Source organism: Rhinopithecus bieti, unplaced genomic scaffold (assembly GCF_001698545.2).
Source record: "Rhinopithecus bieti isolate Rb0 unplaced genomic scaffold, ASM169854v2 scaffold_9919, whole genome shotgun sequence".
Lineage (NCBI taxonomy): Eukaryota > Metazoa > Chordata > Mammalia > Primates > Cercopithecidae > Rhinopithecus > Rhinopithecus bieti.
In genome coordinates this window covers 1-7,606 of record NW_016806411.1, presented here as the reverse complement: position 1 = coordinate 7,606, position 7,606 = coordinate 1, and positions in this window count along the sequence as shown.

Below are 7,606 nucleotides of genomic sequence, written 5' to 3'. Positions count from 1 at the left end.
ATATATTTCTTATATATATTTGTATTATATATATTTTTATACAGATATGCTGATATTTGGCTTTTTTACAACTATCAGCATATCTTTTCCTTCTTTTTTTTTCCACTGCTTTTATACTTAAAGAGACTTCCCCACACTGGAATTAGTCCACCTATTAGCCATATTTCTCATTTAATCATTTTTTATGGTTTGGCTAATATAAAACTTGGCTTATTTTAGTGTGTGCAATATAAGTCAGCACGTAAGTTGACATTTTCCCCCCAAATACTTAGTCAATATTCCCAACACTTCTTGCTGAATAATCCATTCCTTATTCATTTGTGTATTCTGCTTCTTTTCCCCCAAAATACAGCTTTATTGAGTTTTACTTTACATGCCATAAAATTCACCCACTTTAAGTGTACAATTCAATAAATTTTAGTAAATATATGGGGTTATGCAACAATCACTACAATCCAGTTTTAGAATATTTTCATCACCCCCCAAAACAACTTTGGAGCATTTGCCCTCAATCCTCACTGCTTCCCTGTCTGCCAGACCTGGGCAACCACAGATCTGCTTCTGTCTCTATGGATTTGATCTTTCTGGGCATTTCATATTAACACAATCACACCATGCATGTTCTTTTGTCTACAGCTTCTTTCACTGAGCATGTTTTTCAGCTTCGTCTATGGTGCAGCATGTGTTCAGTAGTCTTATTCTTTTTTATTGCTGAACAATGTTCTGTGTTATGGATATACCAGATTTTAATTATCCATTCATCAGCTGATGGACATTGGATTGTTTCTACCTTTTGGGTATTATGAATAATATTATGAATAATGAAGCCATGAATATTCATGTACAAATATTTGTGTGGATGAATGTTTTTATTTTTGGGGGATAGATTCCCTGGAGTGAAATTCCTGGCTCATATGGTAAGTTTTTATTTAACTTTTTAGAGAAACTACCAAACTGGTTTCCAAAGTGGCTGCACCAATTTGCATTCTCATCAGCAATGTATGATGTTTCTAGTTGCCCTGTATCCTCACCAACACTTGTTATTGTATGTCTTTTTAAAAAAGTTACACATGCTTCTTTTTTATATTATAAATTGTTACAGATGTCAGTCTTTTTCAGGGTTACACTTTAAAAGGAACTATGGTGTCAATTTCTTCTATAGCAAGGGAAATCTAAACAACGATTTCCCTACGTAATGCAATTTTTTTTTTTTTTTTTTTTTTTTTTGAGATGGAGTTTTGCTCTTGTTGCTCAGGCTGGAGTGCAATGGCAATCTCAGCTCACTGCAACCTCCACCTCCCAGGTTCAAGTGATTCTCCTGCCTTGGCCTCCTGAGTAGCTGGGATTACAGGTGCCCACCACCATGCCCAACTAATTTTTTGTATTTTTAGTAGATATGGGGTTTCACCATGTTGGTCAGGCTGGTCTCAAACTCTTGATCTCAGATGATCCACCTGCCTTGGCCTCCCAAAGTGCTGGGATTACAGGCAGAAATGACCGCACATGGCCCATAATGCATTCTTATCTCAAGTTCTAGTAACTTTCATGAATGCTTACTTCCCTTAAAATACAAAGGAAAATTAAATATTTATTTTCCATCCCCTGCCCAATGCTTGGAAAATAATTTGAACTCAGAGCCAAGTAAATGTTGGCTTTATTCTTTGAGCATTGTGGTTGTGTGTGCCACTGGGCTTTTGGAGATGATGAAAGTATCATGGAACCATCAGCTGAGTCCTTGCAACCCCTTGCTCCTGAAGCTCACCAAGTCATTTTGCACATAGCGGGCTGAGCAAGGCTGTTCTCCATGTTAATTTTTCAGGGGGTTCTTCACTGGGTACTTTGCTCTGGGACCTTTATCCCAGCTTTAGAGCTACTTTCAAGGACATCTGACTGTCCCAAATAGTAAACAACTGGACCAGTTCCTAGAAGGCTGGTCTCCATGCAGAGACGTGGGTGTCCGCTGGTTCACCAACCTGGCTATTCCCAGCTCCCACGGGCTCTTCTGCTTCTGCTCAGCACCCTTTCGCCTGCTTGGTCACAGTGTCCTTGAAAACACTGGGTTTTTCCACTGTGCAGAATGGAATTTTTCATTTTGTGTTGTTCTTCTTCACTGACTATTTTGCCACCTGACTGGAATAATTAGACATGAAGGAAAAGAACTCCCCTGGTCAGATGACTTTCCCTGTCACTGTGTCTTGCTGAGCTGTGTCTTCAGGACACATGGGCATCTCATTGTGGTCTGCACAGCGCAGGGTGGAGCAGTCATGAATAGGCATGTTTGACTTTATGAGCTGACGTTTATTTCGGCAAATTCATTGCAGAGACCAGGCAGACAGACATAAATGAGGCAAGAGGATTTTAACTGCAGGTGCTGAATCTGAGTTGCTGTGTGAGCACCTTTCCCGAGTGTAATAGGGTGGCCTGGAGAAACAGCACATTCTCCTCCGTGAGCTTCTGCAGAGCCTTTTCTTTTTTAAAAAATACAGCTCACAGGCCAGACGCAGTGGCTCACGCCTATAATCACTGCACTTTGGGAAGCTGAGGTGGGCGGATCACTTGAGGCCAGGAGTTCGAGACCAGCCTGGCCAACATGGCAAAGCCTTGTCTCTACTAAAAGCAGAAAAATTAGCTGGATGTGAGGTGGCACATGCCTATAGTCGCGGCTACTTGGAGGCTGAGGCAGGAGAATCACTTGAACCCAGGAGGTGGAGGTTGCAGTGAGCAGAGATCATGGCATTGCCCTCCAGCCTGGGTGACAGAGTGAAATCCTGTCTCCTCACAAAAAATAATAATTAAAAAATACACAGCTCACATATCATTACCATCCATTTCAAAAAACCAATCCACTTAAACTATCCAAGTGGATTTTTGAAATGATTAAATATTTATGCATGTATTTTACTTCTTTCTGTCGTGAAATATGCTACCTATTCAGAAAAGCTCAGAAAACATATGGGTTATGGCTTAATGTTATAAACCAAACCTTCATATAAACACCACTCAGTACAAGAAATGAGTGGCCAGCCTGGAGAACTCTCCTGCTCTCCAGTGCCCCCTGCCTGTCGAGCTCCTCATCACCCTCCAGCTGCTCAGCTGGTCATGCTGGCCCCCTCCCACTTCCCTTATCACCCTACCCTCTCAGCACCATCTCTAAATACTACCATTTAGTTTTGCCCATTTTGCTTTCTTCGTAGTCTCTTTTGATGCATACAGCTTTTCATTTCAATGTAGTATTTATCAGAAATATTTATATCTCAGTATTTTCTTTGATGGTTAGAATTTTTTATATCCAGTTTAAGAAGTCCTTGCGACCCCAAGGTGTCGAAAACATTTTACATTGCTTTCTAAAAGTGCCCCAAAGCTCTAGGGTTTTGCCTTTTGCAAATAGATTCTCAGCGTACCTGGAATTGTGGGAGGCAGTGGCCAAGGGTCATTTCTGATCTCAACGTTTCCACAGGACTCCTTGGAAAGACCCCACCACTTTGTGGGATTACCTTCCTCAGAAATCAGCTGGCATGTTTCTGTGATGTCATTCTGGGTGTTCTAGTCTGTTCCATTGGTTGATTTTCTTTTTTATCCTTGAGCCAACATCACATTGGCTTAATTCTTGAGCCTTTATCATAAGTCGATGTCCACTAGAATAAGTCCTCCAATCTTGCTGAATGTCCTGGCTCTTTCATTTTCATGTATTTTATTAAAATCAGCTTGTCAAGTTTCACACACACACACACACACACTTGAAATTTAACTGGAATCACACTGAATTTATGAATGAACTTCTAGAGAATTGACATGTTTATGACATTGAAATTTTTCATCCACAGACATGGTATAGCTCTTCATTTATTTAGGTCTTTTAAAAATTTCTCAGTGTTGTTTTATGTTTTGCTATATAGACTCTTGTACATCTTTCATCAAATTTATTCCCAAGCATTTGACATTTTTGGTATAATCATAAATGATATATTTAAAAATAGTTGTCTGTTGCTAGTATGCAGGTGTATAACTGATTTCTGAATTTTGATCTTTATCTGGGAAATTTGCTACACATACTTTTTAATTCTAACAATTTTCCCATCGACACTCTTGGATTTTCGTCCTAGGCAATTGCACTATCCACGTTACTGGTAGTTTCATTTCTTCTTTTCCAATCCTTGCACCCTTTATTCCTTTTCTTGCCTTCCCTGGCTATGGGCTTCTGCACAGTGCTGATCCACAGTGCCAAGGGTGGCATCCATCTTCCTCCCAATCCCAGAGGAAGGGATTTCAACATTTTACCATTAAATAAACATTTATAGTTACCCTTTATCAGTTAAAGAACCTGTTCTACTTCCACTTTTCTATATTTTCTAAAAAAAAAAAATAATAATAATGAATGTGTACTGAAGAGAATCACAAGGTTCATCAATTTGGGAAGGAGAGCTTTATTTCTCATAAAGGGTTGCATCCCGTAGATCGGCCGTCCTGCAGGCTGGGAAGCACAGCCTTCAGGCCCAGAGCAAGCACTTGGAGGGAGGGAAGAGTAAGTCAGGAATTCATGCTGAACAGGCTGGCTAAGTGTGCATATTCAACACGCTGTGGGAGGAGTCATGAATATTCATGAAAGGTGAAACATACACAGTGGAGCTTCACACCTCTTCACAGGTCACATATTTAAAATGGGCAGTGTTAGCGCCATCCAGGGGTGGAGTTTCAGGTCCTCTGACCTCTAAAGGTGAAATGGAGAACAAAAAAACCCTCACTGCAAATTCTCCGTAAATTGACCCAAATTAGTCAAGAGATGGTGGTCAGTTTTCAGGAAGGGATGTTTGTCAGCTGTGTGGAAAGCACAAAAGGAAGAGCTCATTTGGTTGAGGCCTCAGGTGATTGGCTAATGATTGTCTGTTTCTTGTTTTCCAGAGCTGGTTTCTGCTTATTCCTTAGGAAATAATTCTGGTTAAAGATTAATAAGGAAGGGGGCTCTTATCCCGTCATGGCTGGAAACTCAGGTTTTTTTGTTTGTTTGTGTGTTTGTTTTGAGACGGAGTCTCGCTCTGTCGCCCAGGCTGGAGTGCAGTGGTGTGATCTCGGCTCACTGCAAGCTCCGCCTCCCAGGTTCACGCCGTTCTCCTGCCTCAGCCTCCCGAGTAGCTGGGACTACAGTCTCCTGCCACCATGCCCGGCTAATTTTTTGTATTTTTAGTATAGATGGGGTTTCACCATGTTAGCTAGGATGGTCTCGATCTCCTGACCTTGTGATCCGCTCACCTCAGCCTCCCAAAGTGCTGCGATTACAGGTGTGAGCCACCGGGCCCGGCCTGGAAACTCAGTTTTTACACGCGCACACACACACACACACACAAAACCCGTTGCCCCCACCCCCCACCCCGTGCACACACAGGAAATTTGACTGGAATCACATTGAATTTACAGATCAACTTCTAGATAATTGACATCTTTATAACACTGAAGTTTTTAACCCTGGGGTCCCCTTGGCCAAGAAGGGGTCCATTCACTCAGTTGCGGGGCTTAGGATTTTATTTTTATTTCTCAGTGAATAGCTGGAACTTTATCAAATACTTTTCTGTCTTTATTAAAATGATTTATATAATTAAAATTCTTTATCTTTTAATATGACAATATACTTTGATTTTTCAATATTCAACCAACTTTGCATTCTTGGAATAAGTTCAATTTAGTTATGATCTGTTATCCCTGTTTTATAAATTGCTGGATTCAGGTTGCTAATATGCTGTTGGGGATTTTGTGCCTTTATTTGTAAGGCAGATCAGCCTGCAATTTTCCTTTCTCCTCACGTTCTCGTTGGGTTCAGGGATCACAATCATGCAGGCCATATGAGCTGAGTGGGAACTGTTTCCTCTATTACCACTTTCTGGAAGAATTTCTCTCTTAAGGAGTAATCTTTGTGGGACAGTTTCAAATTATATATTTCATTTCTTTATAAGGTATAGGGCTATTCATATATTCTATTTGTGGTGTGTGGGGGTGAGTTTTGGCAGATTTTGTTTCTCCTAGGACTGTCTTTTTTTTTTTTTTTTTTTTAGAAAGAATCTTGCTCTGTCGCCCAGGCTGTAGTGCAGTGGCGCGATCTCAGCTCACTGCAACCTCTGCCTCTGGGATTTAAGCAGTTCTCTGCCTCAGCCTCCTGAGTAGCTGGGATTACAGGTACTTGCCACCATGCCCAGCTAATTTTTTTTTTTTTTTTTTGGTAGTTTTAGTAGAGATGGGGTTTTACCATCTTGGCCAGGCTGGTCTTGAACTCCCGACCTTGTGATCCACCCTCCTCAGCCTCCCAAAGTGCTAGGATTACAGGTATGAGCCACTGCGCCCGGCCAGGCCTGTGTCTCTTATCTATTACTTCAAATTCATGGGAATAAAACTGTTTGAAAGATCTTTTTTAAATCAACTTCTCACGGGTTGTGGGCTGGAGGCCACTCTGCCAGGTGGTCTTCTCCGTGGACAGTTCACTGCACAGCTCATTCTGAAAGGCTACCTGGAGGAGCTTCCTGATGATGTGAGCCGGAGAGAGCCTTCTGCGTCCCGCACCTAATCTCAGAGGGACAGCCTGTCCCCTCTGCACTGCTTTACCAGTTACAAGTGAGCTGCAGGTCCTGCTGACATGGAAGGGAAGGAAATGACACAAGGTGTGGGCCATTGGGGGTCACCTGCCATGAGTCCAAGGAACAGTCAGGACCCTGCCGCCTCAGGACTTTGTGTCACTGCAACGGGATGTATATAACCTGTGCGATCTTTTAGGAAACGTATTCTGGAAATTTATTCCCCCTGGGTGCTCTTCAATGTGCACTAAAGCCATGGCCATAGTGCAGGTGTTCTCAGCTGGGGTGGTCTGGAAAGGGGGCAGGTAGAGTGGGCAGGGGGTGGGAACGGGCCAGGGCCTGTCCCCTGCCGGATGTGCGAGTTCTTCCTGCAGGGCAAAGGTGACAGGCTGTCCCTCTGAGATGAGGGTGCTGGCTATAGAAGGCTCTCTCTGGCTCGCACCAGAAGGGGCCCCAGCCCTGTCTCTTCTCTCTCCTAGGTTAATATGCTAATATGCCCAGGTGAGCTGGGAACCTGGATGACGATAGTCAAGGCCTGCTCCCAGATGAGGAGCGGAAATGTCCTTGTCAGCAGGCATTAACCTGCATGCAGATGCACAGTGATGTGTAGAGCTGTTTTCCTCATTCCCTATTCTGAGGGCTTTTTGAAACACGTAACTACAGTGTTTAATAGTAACCCTTAACTCTTTTTCATCTTGAGGATGCCTTCAAACATTAACAGACTAAAGTGGCTTGCTTTGTTCACCTCTACAGGTGCTGGTTTTAATCCCTTGCCCTTTAATCTTTGCTGCTGCTCTTATTGTCTTATCTATGGCCCTCATTCCTTTGACATGACCGTAATAGTTTTAGTAGCTTCCTTGTTTCAGAAAAAAAAGTATCCCAAGTGCATCTTTGGTCTGTTTGGATCATTATCACATCTTAGGTTTTAAAACTAGCAAAATGTTATGTGTAAGTTATAAGACAGTGTAAGAAATAATAAAATGAACACTGATGTACACATTACCTGCCTAAGAATCAAAAACTACCCCAAGTTTAGAGTCCTTAACACT